At 38.5% G+C, this 16098-nt stretch overlaps 1 protein-coding gene across 10 annotated transcripts in view; it reads right to left on the reverse strand.

The window, feature by feature from the left end:
• Positions 1-16098, reverse strand: part of COMMD1 (copper metabolism domain containing 1) — a 241566-nt gene that overhangs the window by 140818 nt on the left and 84650 nt on the right. Inside the window, exon 2 of one of the 10 annotated variants that reach the window (XM_065527555.1) lies at positions 10991-11007. The exons of 7 other annotated variants lie outside the window; for them this stretch is intronic. The gene's annotated coding sequence lies outside the window, so the exon portion shown is untranslated. Of the gene's footprint in view, positions 1-10892; positions 10914-10990; positions 11008-15181; positions 15202-16098 lie in introns of those variants that run through there. 2 more of the 10 variants (XM_074011686.1, XM_074011689.1) reach the window with 2 other exon arrangements.

Here is a 16098-nt window from a genome sequence, read left to right on the forward strand (position 1 = left end):
ACTGCCTCAAGGCATTTAGTAATTACGCTCCTGAAAGTAAAGAATAAAGAAAGGATCCTAAAAGCAGCAAGAGAAAAGAAACAAATAACATGCAATGGAGTTCCAACACATCTGGCAGCAGGCTTTTCAGTGGAACCCTTACAATCTCACGCCAGGTAAGACTGGCATGACCAAGTGCTGAAGGAAAAAATAAAAATAGAAAAACTTTATACCAGAATAGTAATCTCTGGAGAAAATATCCATCAAACATGAAGAGGAAATAGATTTTCCCAAACAAAAGCTGCAGGATTTCATCAACACCAGACCTGTCCTACAAGAAATGCTCAAGGGAATTCTTCAGCCTGAAAGGAAAGGATGTTAATGAGCAACAAGAAATCATCTGAAGGTACAAAACTCACTGGTAATAGTAAATATATGAAAAAACACAGAATATTATAATACTGTACGGGGGTGTATGAACTACTCATAATGCGAGTAGAAAGACTAAAAGATGAGCCGATCAAAAACAATAACTACAACATTTCAAGACACAGTACAATAAAATATAAAATAGAAACAAAAAACAGCTAAAAAGCAGGGAGACAAAGAGTCTTTACTAGTTTTCTTCTGCTTGTTTACATATGCTATCAATGCTAAGTTGTTATCAGTTTAAAATAATGGGATATAAGATATGATTTGCAAGCTCATGGTAACCTCAAATCTAAAAACTGTGATATAAAGGATACAGAAAAAATAAAAAGATATTAAAACATACCATCAAAGAAAATCACATGCACTAAAAAGAAGAAGAAAAAAAGGGAGAGAAGACCACAAAACAACCAGAAAACAAATAACAAAATGGCAGGAGTAAGTCCTTACTTATAAATAGTAACATTGAATGTAAATGAATCAAACTCTCCAATCAAAAGACATAGAGTGGCTGAATGGATTAAAAAAACAAGATTCCCATCCTGGCTAACAAGGTGAAACCCCGTCTCTACTAAAAAATACAAAAAAATTAGCCGGGCAAGGTGGCGGGTGCCTGTAGTCCCAGCTACTCGGGAGGCTGAGGCAGGAGAATGGCCTGAACCCAGGAGGCAGAGCTTGCAGTGAGCTGAGATCCGGCCACTGCACTCCAGCCTGGGTGACAGAGCAAGACTCCATCTCAAAAAAAAAAAAAAAAACAAAACAAGATTCAATGATCTGTAGCCGAAAAGAAACACACTTCACCTATAAAGACATACATAGACTAAAAATAAAGGAATAGGAAAAGATATTCCAGGCAAATAGAAACCAAAAGGGGCAGGAGTAGCTATACTTATATCAGACAAAATGGATTTCAAGATAAAAACTACAAAAGAGACAAAAAAAAAAAAAAAAAAGTCATTACATGATAAAAGAGCCAATTCAGCAAAACAATAAAACAATTTTTAAAATATATGCACCTGACACTGGAACACCCAGATATATAAAGCAAATATTATTAGAGCTAAAGAGACAGACCCCAATACAATAATAGCTGGAGACTTCAACATCCCACTTTCAGCATCAGACAGATCATCCAGACAAAACTCAACAAAGAAACATTTGACTTCATCTGCACTATAGACCAAATGGACCTAATAGATTTTACAGAACATTTCATCCAATAGCTACAGAATACATACTCTTTTCCCCAGCACATGAATCATTCTCCAGGACAGATCACATGTTAGGCTACAAGCCAAGTCTAAAAAACATTCAAAAAACTGAAATAATATCAAGTACCTTCTTTAACCACAATGGAAAAAAACTAGAAATCAGTAACGAGGAATTTTGGAAACTATACAAACATACAGAAATTAAACAATACGCTGCGGAATGACCACTGGGTCAATAAAGAGATTAAGAAGGAAATTTAAAAATTTCTTGAAACAATAATGGAAAAACAACAGGTTGAGCACGGTGGCGAATGCCTGTAATCCAAACACTTTGGGATGCCAAGGCAGGTGGATCACCTGAGGTCAGGAGTTCGAGACCAACCTGGCCAACATGGAGAAACCCCGTCTCTACTAAACACACAAAAAATTAGCTGTGTATGGTGGCACACGTCTGTAATCCCAGCTACTCAGGAGGCTGAGGTGGGAGAATCGCTTGAACCTGGGAGGCGGAGGCTGCAGTGAGCCGAGATCACACCACTGTACTCCAGCCTGGGCAACAGAGCGAGACTGTATCAAACAACAACAACAACAACAACAACAACCACCCAAAATCTATGGGCTACAGTGAAAGCAGTACTAAGGAAGAAGTTTATACCTGTAAGTGCCCATGTCAAAAAGAGGAAAAACTTCAAATAAACAACCTAATGATGCATCTTAAAGTATTAGAAAAACAACAGCAAACCAAAACCTAAGTCAGTAGAAGCAAAGAAATAATAAAGATCACAGCAAAAATAAATGAAGTTGAAATGAAGAAAACTATACCAAAGATCAACAAAATGCAGTTGGTTTTTTGAAAAGATAAACAAGACTGACAAGCCTTTAGCCAAACTAAGAAAATACAAGATTCATATAAATAAAATCAGAGATAAAAAAGGAAACATTACAACTGATACCACAGAAATGTAAGGATCATTAGAGGCTACTGTAAACAACCATATGCCAATAAATTGGACAATCTAGAAGAAATGGATAAATTCCTAGACACATACAACCAATGAAGACTGAACAATGAAGAAATCCAAAACCTGAACACACCAATAACAAGTAACAAGACGAGCATGCATTAAAAGCTGTGATAGACCGGGAGTAGTGGCTCACGCTTGTAATCCCAGCACTATGGGAGGCCGAGGCGGTCGGATCACGAGCTCAGGAGATTGAGACCATCCTGGCTAACATGGTGAAATCCCGTCTCTACTAAAAATACAAAAAATTAGCCAGGTGTGGTGGCGGGCGCCTGTAGTCCTAGCTACCCAGGAGTTCAAGACCAGCCTGACCAATATGGTGAAACCCCATCTCTACTAAAAATACAAAAATTAGCCCGGGGGTGGTGGTGTGCGCCACCACACCGGGCCCAATGTCAACTTTAATATCAAAGCAAAACAACTGTATATTTTTACGTAGTAGTAATACATCAATAATACAGACCTAATGGAAACATCTCTACAAAAAAGAAACTACAGAATATCTTTAGAAACAATTGGGTTCCAAATGCATTTTTAAAAATTAGCAGACTGGCCAGCCCCAGGGGCTCACGCCTGTAATCCCAGCACTTTGGGAGGCTGAGGCGAGCAGATCACCTAAGGTCGGGAGTTCAAGACCAGCCTGACCAACATGAAGAAACCCTGTCTCTACTAAAAATACAAAATTAGCCAGGTGTGGTGGCACATGCCTGTAATCCCAGCTACTCAGGAGGCTGAGGCAGGAGAATCACTTGAACTCAGGAGGCGGAGGTTGTGGTGAGCCGAGATCATACCACTGCACTCCAGCCTGGGCAAAAAGAGCGAACTGTCTCAAAAAAAAAAAAAAAAAAAAAAAATTAGCAGACTTTATTTTTTACAGCAGTCTTAGACTCATAATAAAATTGAGCTCAAAACTACAGAGTTCCAAAAGACCCTCCCAAACACACAGACACAGCTTACCCCACCATTAATATCCCACATCATGGCCAGGTGCGGTGGCTCACGTCTGTGATCCCAGGACTTTGGAAGGCCGAGGTGGGCGGATCACGAGGTCAGGAGTTGGAGGCCAGCCTAGCCAACATGGTGAAACCCCATCTCTACTAAAAATAGAAACAATTAGCTGGGCGTGGTGGCAGGCACCTGTAATCCCAGCTACTCGGGAGGCTAAGGCAGGAGAATCGCTTGAACCTGGGAGGCAGAGGTTCCAGTGAGCCGAGACCATGCCACTGTACCCCAGCCTGGACAACAGAGCGAGACTCTGACTAAAAATAATAATAATAATAATAATCCCACATCACTGTAGTACATTTGTTACAATGGATGAACCAATACTGACACATCATTCTTTACCAAAGCCTATAGTTTATATTATGATTTACTACTAAAAATCCTGTGTTCCACCTCTTCATCTCTCCCTTTTTCTCCCACTATAGTAGTACATAAATGTTACTTAGATTTAGTTGATTAATCATCCTCTTCAGTTCAGCTATATCCTTGGTGATTTTTTGCCTGCTACATCTGTCCATTACTGACTGATAGGAGTGCTGAAGACTTCAACTATAACTTCTCTTGCTCTGAAGTCTGTTCAGTCTGAAATTAATGTAGCTACTCCCACTTCCTCTTGGTTAGTGTCAGCATGGTGTATCTTTATCTTTTTTATATCTATGTTCTTTGTATTTAAAATGGGTTATTTATAGACAACATATAGTTAGTTGGGTATTTGTCTTTAGATTCACTCTGACAGTATGCATTTTTTTCTTTTTTCTTTTTTTAGTTACTCTATTAACTGACTTATTTTCCTTTTTTTTTTAAGCTACCCGAGTATGCATTTTAATTGGTATAAAACATATGAGATGCAAAAAACGATACAACTGCAAATAAAAACTGACAAATCCATTTTTATAGTTGGAGAATTCAATACCCTTCTATCAGTAATTGACAGATCCAGTAGGCAGAACATAGCTGAAATGAACACCACTACTAATCACCTGGATCTAATTCATATCTACAAAATACTTCATCCAACAGTAGCAGAAGATGCATTATTCTCAACCTCACATAGAACAATGACGAAGACAGACCACATTCTGGGCCATAAAACACCTCTTAACAATTGTAAAAGAATAGAAATCATACAAAGTATGCTCTTAGACCTCAATGACATTAAACTAGAAATCGAAAACAGAAAGATGGCTGAAAAACCACACAATACTTGGAGATTAAACAACACATTTTAAAAGAATATATAGGTCAAAGAAGAAGTGTAGAGAAATTTTTAAATATTTTGAACTAAATAAAATGAAAATACAACCTATTTAAATTGTAAAATGCATCAAAAGCAGTGCTTATAAAGAAATTTATGGAAAGATCATATAAGAAAAATCATACAATTCTACCAATAGATGCAGAAAAAGCAACACCAAATGTTGACAAAAATGTGGAACTGGAACTCTCATCCATTGCTGGTGGGACTGGAAAATGGAATAGCCACTTTGGACAAAACTCTGGCAGTTTCTTAAGAAACTAAACGTACTCTTACCATATGCATATGATCCAGCACTCTCCTTGGTCCCTCCCGAAATTAGTTGAAAAACCACATCCACACAAAAACGTGTACATGATTTTTGATAGTAGTTTTATTCATAATTGCCAAAAGTTAGAAGCAACCAAAATGTCCTTCAGTAGGTAAATAGATAAATAAAACTGGAGTATATCCAGACAAAGAAATATTATTTGGTACTAAAAGGAAATGAGCTTATCTAAGAGTTCCCAAAGAGGACAATTAGTGACAAATAATTAAAACACAAAAAAAGAAAGAAATGAGCTATCAAGGCATGAAAGGCCAGGAAAGAATTTTAAATGCATCTAATTCAGTGAAAGAAGCCAGTCTAAAAAGGCTATATATTGTATGATTCCACCTAGATGACAATCTAGAAAAGGCAAAACTGGGAAGATAGTAAAGAGATCAGTTATTGCCAGAGGTTCAAGAAGGAGGAGGGAGGGAAAGAAACAGCTGAAGCACAGAGTGAACCCTAAAGTAAAAAATGGACTTTAATTAATAATAACATATCAGTATTGGGTTATCAATTGTAATTAATCTACCACATCAATGCAATATATTAATAGGGGAAACTGTGCAAGGGGGAGGAAGAGGAGAGGGTTTATGGGAACTCTGTATTTTCCATTCAGTTTTTTCTATAAATCTAAAACTGCTCTAAAAAATAGCCTACTTCAAAAAACTTTTTTTTTGAGATGGAGTCTCGCTCCGTTGCTCAGGCTAGAGTGCAGTGGCATGATCTCAGCTTGCTGCAACCTCTGCCTCCCAGGTTCAAGCAATTCTCTGCCTTAGCCTCCTGAGTAGCCAGGATTACAGGCTCCTGCTACCATGCCTGGCTAATTTTTGTATTTTTAGTAGAGATAGGGTTTCATCATCTTCACCAGGCTGGTCTTGAACTCCTGACCTTGTGATCCACCCGCCTCTGCTTCCCAAAGTGCTGGGATTACAGGCATAAGCCACCGTACCGGGTCGAAAAAAACCATTAATAGATACAACATACATGAATTTCATAGATACAATGCTAAATGAAAATAGATTCAGAGTATCTACTGTATAATTCCATTATATAAAGTTCTCTTTTTTGAGACAGTCTCACTCTGTCGCCCAGGCTGGAGTGCAGTGGCTCACTGTAACCTCTGCCTCCCGGGTTCAAGTGATTCTCTTGCCTCAGACTCCTGAGTAGCTGGGATTACAGGCATATGCCACCACACCAGGCTAATTTTTGCATTTTTAGTAGAGACAGGGTTTCACCATGTTTGCCAGGCTGGTCTTGAACTCCTGACCTCAAGTGATCTGCTCACCTCAGCCTCCCAAGTGCTGGGATTACCAGCTTGAACCATCGTGCCCATCCCCATTATATGAAGTTCTAGAGCAAGTAAAACTAACCTATGAGAACAGAAATCAGAAGAGTACTTACTTGAGGCAGTGGTGGGGTTGACTGGGAAGAGGCACAAGGGAATTTTCTGGGGTGTTGATAGGATGATGGGATAACAGGTGTGTGGATTATACAAATATACACATTTTTAGAATTCAAACTGAAGACTTAAGTACTATCATATACAAATGGCACTTGATTTTTTAAATAGCAAAAAATAAAAATAACCTCTTACACAAAAGAACACCATTCTTCAAATTCAGATCAAACACTGAGATTTTGCAAAGCAAAATACATACTGACATACTACAGACTGACATACTACTGACATGCAAAGCATACTGCTAACAAAACAGTATGAAAAATATGTAAGAAGGCCGGGCGCAGGAACTCCTTCAAACTGAAAAACAACAACATAGAAATCTAACCAAACATATGAACAGATAATTCAGAGAGGAAGAAAGCTAAATGATAAATAAGTGAAAATATTTATTAGCTCAACCTAATAATCAAGACAATGACAATTAATATAATTTCCCCTCCATTATACTGGCAAAAATAAAATGCCCCACAGTAGTAAATACTGTTTCTCCACATTCTCACCAGCATTTCTCAAATACTGTTGTTGGAAATATAACATTTTGGAGATTATCTACCAAATTTTGGCATTAACTATAAAAATTTAAGATTTATATATTTTAGTCAGGCGCAGTGGCTCAAGCCTGTAATCCCAGCACTTTGGGAGGCCGAGACGGGTGGATCACGAGGTCAGGAGATCGAGACCATCCTGGCTAACCCGGTGAAACCCCGTCTCTACTAAAAAATACAAAAAGCTAGCTGGGCGAGGTGGCGGGCGCCTGCAGTCCCAGCTACTCGGGAGGCTGAGGCAGGAGAATGGCATAAACCCGGGAAGCGGAGCTTGCAGTGAGCTGAGATCCGGCCACTGCACTCCAGCCTGGGCGACAGAGTGAGACTCCGTTTCAGAAAAAAAAAAAAAAAAAAAAAAATTATATATTTTAGAACAAAGCAACTCCTCTGCAATGTAAAAACCTTAGAGGAACTCTTGTATCTAGGGACTACAAGTTCCTGTACAAAAATGGTTATTGCAGCAATGTTGGTAACAGCAACAAATTAGAATTAACCCAAATGTCCAAAACAAAAAAGTGAATAGTGACAGCCAAACAATGGACTAAAATACGGTAAACAAATCAGAACTGTATCTATCAGCATGGATAAAGCACAAACACCAAAGTTGAACAATAATAACAAAAAAAGCAAATTGCAGACAAATACACAAAGTAGTATTTCATATAATATACTACTTAAATGAAATTTTATAAGGGCCAGGCACAGAGGCTCGCACCTGTAATCCCAACACTTTGGGTGGCCGAGGTGGGCGGATCACTCCTAACTGAGGTTAGGAGTTTGGGACCAGCCTGGTCAACATGATGAAACCCAGTCTCTACTAAAAAACAAACAAACAAACCAAAGAAATTTTGTAAGATGAAAAATACTATAAACATATACATAACAATTATGTGAAATTATGCATGAGACTGATAAGCACCTAATTCATGAGAGTTTTGAGGAGTGCCGACCAGGTATTTTGTAGAAGGTCCCTCAACTGAGATTTGCCTGATGTTTGCCTCCTGGTTAGACTAAGGTTATGTGTTTTGGGGAGAAAGAGCACAGAGATAAAGTGCCATTCGCATCCCACCATATCAAGGATATGTGCTATCAACATGGCTTATAGTTGTTAATCTTGATCACCTGGCCGAGGCAGCGCCTGTCAGGTTTCTCTGCTGTAAAATGCTTTTTTCCCCTTTCCATACCCTACTTCTTAGAAGGAAGTCATTACACACAACCCACCCATAAGAATAGGGAGTTATGCACCACCTCCTTGGAGACAAAGTATCTACATAAATTATTTGAAATTATTTTATTCAGGTCTATAATATATTAAAACAAGCAAAAACGATCTGAGACTTCTTGCTTCCCACCTCCACACAAAAAGGGAAAGAAAAATAATAGCAGCAGTATAATTAGAGATCATTTTTATTTTCTTCATTTTTCATCATTCCCCAAATTTTCTTTAATGAGAATTTTCTACTTAGATAATGAGATTTGTTTAAACTATGTCTACAGTTATTATAATCTTAGAATTATTTATCTCAGCAGTTTTTTTGCTTGTTTGTTTTTTTAAACAGAGTCTTGTTCTGTCACTCAAGATGGAGTGCAGTGGCACGATCTCCGCTCACCGCAACCTCTGCCTCCTGGGCTCAAGCAATCTTCTTACCTTAGCCTCCCGAGCAGCTGGAACTAAAGACATGTGCTACCACACTTGGCTAAATTTTTAAATTTCTTTGTAGAGACGAAGTCTCACCATATTGCCAAAGCTGATCTCGAACTCCTGGACTCAAGCGATCCTCCCTGCTTGGCCTCCCAAAGTGCTGGGATTACAGGCATGAGCCACCGCTCCCGGCCTCCCTCTCTCCAATTTTGCTCCACATCAAAAAAGTAAAGAAAACTTGCTAATCTAATAAATTTAGCTTATTTTGAAAAATCTTGGTTCTTATGATCAAGAATAAATACTGGGAGCTGAGCACAATGACACATGCCTGTAATCCCAGCACTTTGGGAGGCCAAGGCAAAAGGATCACTTAAGCCCAGGAGTTCAAGACTAGCCTGGACAATTGTGGGATATGATGAGGTTTCTCTTCAAATAATCTGATCAATCTTTTATTCTTTAATTCATAGTACCCCCACCCACACCTTTTTTCTCCTTTTTCTCCTTTTTTTCCTTTTTGTTAGATGCCCAGGCACATCACAGTACCAGGCATTATTAGTACCAGCTCACATTCCTTTCCTTATTTGGAAAGAGGACTAACTTTTCTAGCTCATTACAGACACCCTTCCCCTTCCTCTCCACTTTCTTTTACATGCCCACCTTATCTTAAAAAATCAAATGTTTAGCCAACCGGGATTAGTTTAGATTGTACGACCCGACCCTGGCCAATAAGGAAAGTGTACGGGGCAGGACTTGTGTCAGGAATAAAGGCTCTGGGGCCTGTTTGTTCAGATGTGCTCTCACGGCAACTGGCCAAGGAGGCATGCTTCTGTGCAGAAGTAAAATTGTTTTGCTAAGAATCCTTTGTTCAAGTGTTCAATTTCCTTAGGATTTTGAGCGCTATCCCTAACAACAATATAGTAAAACTGTGTCTCTACAAAAAATACAAAAATTAGCCAGGCATGGCGGCACATGCCTGTAGTCCCAGCTACTCGGGAAGCTGAGGTGGAAGGATGGCTTGAGCCCGGGAGATAGAGGCCACAGTGAGCAGTGATTGCACCACTGAACTCCAGCCTGAGCAACAGAGACCCTGTCAGAAACAGACAAACAAAAAAACCAAATACTGGAGATATGAATTCTATGACTAAAAGGCAATAGTTCTTAAATATACACCAAACATAACAGATAAATTAATGCAGCCTAATAACTTGTAGCTGTTTTTTTTTTAACAAACTAGATAAAATATTGTCAAATAAATAACTTCTAGAGTCTTATTGATCCAAATACAAAACAACCTGGAGTTTAAGTAATCCGATTTTTCCAAGAAAGAAAAAAAAATAATCATAGGAAATATTCTTTATCATGGTCAGTATTTCTAGTAAGTCATACACAGTTGGCCCTCTGCATCTGTGAATTCCACATCTAGGAATTCAACCATCTGACGGCCAAATATTCAAAATAAAAATCTGTGTCTATAATAAACATGTACCAACCTTTTATTCTTATCATTATTCCCTAAACAATACAGTATAACAAGTATTTACATAGCATTTGTTGTTTTAGGTATTGTAAGTAATCTAGAGATAATTTAAAGTATATGGGAAACTGTATTTTGGTTATATGCAAATACTACACTATTTTATATCAGAGACTTGAGCATCTGAGGATTTTGGAAGTCCCAGAACTAATTCCCCATGGACACCAAGGGACAACTGTATATCCTTTTTAATAATTTTTTTAAATGCAGAAAACTCTTATACACAAATAATATATTTATCATTCTTCTTTTTTTCTTTTTTTTTGAGATGGAGTTTCACTCTTGTTGCCCAGGGTGGAATGCAGTGGTACGATCTCAGCGCACTGAGACCTCCACCTCCCAGGTTCGAGCGATTCCCCTGCCTCAGCCTCCCAAGTAGCTAGGATTACAGGCGCCCACCACCACACCCGGCTAATTTTTTGTATTTTTACTAGAGATGCGGTTTCATTATATTGGCCAGGCTGGTCTCGAACTCCTGACCTCAGGTGATCCACCTACCTTGGCCTCCCAAAGTGCTGGGATTACAGGCGTAAGCCACTGTGCCCAGCATTATCATTATTCTCCTTCTGCTTGGAAATAACTCTTTTTCCACTTACATGGGAGGTTTTTAACACTGCAAGAAAAAAAAAAAAAACATATTGCTGGATTGTACCAAGGAAGTTGTCTGAATAAAGGATAGTTACATGACTGGGCGCAGTGGCTCATGCCTGTAATCCCAGCACTTTGGGAGGCCAAGGCAGGAGGATCACCGGAGGTAGGGAGTTCAAGATCAGCCTGACCAACATGAAGAAACTCCGTCTCTACTAAAAATACAAAATTAGCCGGGTATGGTGGCACATGCCTGTAATCCCAGCTACTAGGGAGGCTGAGGTGGGAGAATTGCTTGAACCCGGGAGGTGGAGGTTGTAGTGTGCCGAGATCGTGCCATTGCACTCCAGCCTGGGCAACAAGAGTGAAACTCCATCTCAAAAAAAAGGAAGAAAAAACAAGGATGTTTCTTCAGTTACTAAGTTATAGCCAGGAAGAAAAAATGACTGGAAATTCAGTAAGATAATACATGAGACATAAATATTTGCTTCTCCAGTCACTTAATGGGAACCAGTAATTAAGAATATCAGAAAATTATGCACTTCTCCAATTTCCATCAAGTAAGTAAACTGGAACACATCACACAGATTTAAATTCATCATGACTTATGAAGAAAACAGACTGACAAGCATATAAAGCTACCAAGAACTAACAACAGTTCAATTACTACAAAAAATTCTCACAGTAACCAAAAACAAATCTGTAGTTGTCAACAGTTCTGTCAAGGTTCCAAGAACGCGCTATGTCATAATGTGTAGATGTGTTCTTTAGTGGAGCCTATAAAATACACAGCACTGCCAAGTTGAGAGCACAATTAAATTAAGACCTTGAGAAAGTAAAAGCAATTTGCCTCTGGTGACTATTAAGTTGTTAGTAATGAGTCTTAAAGAGAATATTTTTTTAAGTCCTGATTTATTCCATCAGAATTTCTTCCTCGAAAAATATAAATTTATACAATTAAAGATCAAATGCCAGGTCAAAAAAACTTAATTATATTTCTATAGCCTCCAGAATAAAAATTATATAATAATCTAAAGCAAGTGAAACTGTCCAAAAGAGTTTAGGTAAATAAATATTTTATAAAGCTCTTAAACATTTTCTTGTTTGGGGAAAAAAAAAAAAAACCTACATATCAAAGCCAGATGTGGTGGTATGCAACTGTAGTCCCAGCTACTCAGGAGGCTGAGGCAGGAGAATCACTTGAGTCCAGGAGTTCAAGGCCACAGAGTGCCATGACTGTGCCTATGAATACCCACTGCACTCTATGCTGGGCAACACAGCAAGATCCTGTCTTTAAAAAAAAAAAAAAAAAAAAAAGACTAAATAAAGATTTCCCTTGAAATTGGTTTCCTTACTGAGAATTGAATCTCAAATTGTTTATGCCATTATTTTAAGTAAAAACTGAGGCCAGGCATGGTGGCTCATGCCTGTAATCCCAGCACTTTGGGAAGCAGAGGCAGGTGGATTGTTTGAGCTCAGGAATTTGAAACCAGCCTGGGCAACATGGAGAAACCTCAACTGTACAAAAAATACAAAAAATCAGCTGGGCATGGTGGCGCGCACCTGTGGTGACAGCTACTGGAAAGGCTGAGGTGGGAGGATCGCTTGAGCCCAGAAGGTCAAGGCTGCAGTGAGCCAAAATTATGCCATGGCACTCCAGCCCAGCAACAGAGTGATACCCTCCCTCCCTCCCCACACCAAGAAAAAGAAAATGGTCTAAAACTCTATGTAGATAATAGTCCAAAAAGAAAAGCAAACTGATTTTGTCCTTTCTTTTCACCTTCAGTAAATTCGTGAAATGTGATTTACTGTACAATTAGTTATAATACAGTTTTACTGTTTCAAATGTATTTCTCTGGGCTTCAATTTCCCTAAAATTAAGCAAAGGGAATTTGCTATATGAGCTGCATGTGCCCCCAAGCAATTACATTCCATATTGCTACATCTATAGGTTGAGCCACATAAATACAACTGTATTCAACTGTTTTGGACTTACAAGTATGGTAATTCCAAATGGTTCAACCTTACTAAATCTCTTAAATTTTATTTTCCCCTATAGATTATCTTTGGCATCACTCAGCTTTTGTTTTCTTTTTCTTTTTTTTTGTTTTGAGATGGAGTCTCACTGTGTCACCCAGGCTGGAGTGCAGTGGCACAATCTTGGCTCACTGCAACCTCTGCCTCCTGGGTTCAAGCAATTCTCCTGCCTCAGCCTCCCAAGTAGCTGGGATTACAGGCACCACACCCAGCTAATTTTTATATTTTTAGTAGAGATAGGGTGTCGCCATGTTGGCCAGGCGGGTCTAAACTCCTGACCTCAGATGATCTGCCTGCCTCGGCCTTCCAAAGTGCTGGGATTATAGGCATAAGCCATAGGACCCAGCCTATTTTCTTAAAATACAGCAAAATGTTTAACATTATTATGAAAGTCAGTGATGAAAGCCAGTTCTCAACTGACATTCAGGATTGAATGTACTTTATTAGATATTTTTTAAAGCAAAGAAAAAGATGATACTCTGATATGGAAACTCTCCTAAATCACTATTAATATTTCACAATTCATATTTTGGAATATTCGCAGAATTTGTACTAGTCCATTCAGCTTTATGACCCCACTTATTCTCAGCTTATAGTCTGTGACCTAAGTTATAGTTTTCACCACCTGCCTACTATGTATCAGGCCCTGTCCCAATCCCTCAAATAAGATGAACAGCATATGGACCTGCTTTTGAAGAGCTTTCAATCTGGTTATGTAACCAAGAGCTCAACATCCTTGGCTTTCCTGATTTGCTAGAAAATCTAGAGCAATGCTACCCAAAGTATGGTCTACATATCAGTGCCAGACCACAAGCTTTCACTACCAGTTCACCATGAGGTAATTATAGAAACTGAAAGTAAACATTTAGAACCTTTTGTGGCAAAATGACTATTTTTACATCAATTAACCTAATAATCGGAATGTATGTTTTTATGTATTTCTGGTAAGGAATTGAACATTTTTTAAAAAAACAAAACCGGTCCTCAACAGACTGCTTCTTAAATGTAAGAAACACTGCTGTGAGGGTAGACAGATTAGAAGGTTCTGCTATCTTTTCAACTTAGGTCTTCTGCATTTGAAAGTTAAAACACTCGTTTCCTATTAGACTTCATCAACTGGCCCCATTTCCACTATAATAAAGATCCTGGTTACATTTCGATAAGGGAAAAAGAATATCAAGAAGAAAATAAGATGCTGGCTATGGAAGTCAGGAAGATAAAAGTTACCAAAAATAAGAAAAGAGAAAAAATGTTACTGCCCTTCATGGAAGAGAAAGGAAAATACTTCAAGTTGACAGTAAATTTTTAAAAACCACTGTTGTGTATGCCTGAGTCTTCATAGATAGAAAAACAAAACAACGATCTAATATTTTAAATTTCCCAATTTACATAATTTAACAATTTGAAAATACCAAAAGAAGGAAACTGTAGCCAAAACAAGACCTATGGCCGGGCGCGGTGGCTCAAGCCTGTAATCCCAGCACTTTGGGAGGCCGAGGCGGGCGGATCACAAGGTCAGGAGATTGAGACCACAGTGAAACCCCGTCTCTACTAAAAATACAAAAAATTAGCCGGGCGCGGTGGCGGGCGCCTGTAGTCCTAGCTACTCAGGAGGCTGAGGCAGGAGAATGGCGTGAACCCAGGAGGCGGAGCTTGCAGTGAGCCGAGATCGCGCCACTGCACTCCAGCCTGGGCAACAGCGTGAGACTCCGTCTCAAAAAAAAAAAAAAAAAAAAAAAAGACCTATGGAGTACATAGGCAACTTCATTTCTCACAAGTCTGTATAATTAGTCCTGTTTCTGCCACCTGTGATAAAATAATAAGGCTTCTATTTATCTGATGACCTAGGACATTACTGGAGCCTTTTAACATGAAGTCCAACTTTGTTTCATTTGGCACAGCTAAAAATAGAAGTGAGATGAAATACATTTTAAAGGCAAATTCATATTTCCTATTATTAGATTTAATACACAACCAGCCTGGGCAACATGGAGAAACCTCAACTGTACAAAAAATACAAAAAATACAAAAAGTCAGCTGGGCATGGTGTTTCAATTGGGTATTACTGCCATATTCTGCATGCTAATTTAACAAATTTAAATAATTTTAAAAAAGAAATTTATTTGGTTTCATAAGTAAAATCTGGCCAAGGACAGACTCACCTCTGGATGGCTTTCAAAGCTCAAAGATTCCATGTGCACCTACTATGTAATAATCATCATGCAAAGAAATTTCCAGTTTACTGGATGCTGCAATGACCTATGAAGGGCAGGCAGTTTAACAGTAAACCAAGCCCCAAATCTGGCGATAGGTGGAAATGGGAAAGAAAGAGTACACAGTATTAGATTTGGTGTGGACTCTGGTTAAATATATCCATAGCATGTAACAGAACACCTATGACAACTGAAGATTGAACATTCACAATTTCAAAACAGTCTCAAGCAATTGGGAACAGCTCTGATGTATAGAAAATGACCATTGTGCTCAGATATAAATTTGAATCATGTGTACTAGGAGGTATGTTTAACTATAAACCTAGCCAACTTCCCAGCATATTCAAGGCAGCTTTATAGAATCAACTTGCATCATTAACGAAATCAAGCCTTGATACTTCAATATCAGTAATACTTTTATGTATGTCTGAAAATTCTTTAAAAAGTTTTTTCTTAAAAGCAAAGAATTAACAAAATACTAACTTAAAACAAGGCAACTGAGGGAGAATCTCCATGTAAGAAGAGTTGCTGGACTTGGAGGCTCCAAATCCTACTCCTGAGATTTATCTTGCCCTTGATAACTCAACCCCTTGCAGCAACCATTTTTGCACATTTAATAACCACTCCAGTACATCTGTAAACCTTTATCCCTAACTCTAACTGCTTAAGGTTTTTCTTGGCCATGTACAAGATTTCATACAGATCAGAAAGAATTGGTCTTGATCACCAAATTTTTACTGAGTGTCCACAAAGCCCTACACTATTCTAAGATACCCACTCTTAAAATGTGCTTACAGTCTAGTGGGAGGCCTACATATGACATCTATGACTTTCTCTTTTGAAGTAGTTTTAGCTCTGGTTTTTGT

The sequence above is a fragment of the Macaca fascicularis genome, chromosome 13 (assembly GCF_037993035.2).
Source record: "Macaca fascicularis isolate 582-1 chromosome 13, T2T-MFA8v1.1".
Lineage (NCBI taxonomy): Eukaryota > Metazoa > Chordata > Mammalia > Primates > Cercopithecidae > Macaca > Macaca fascicularis.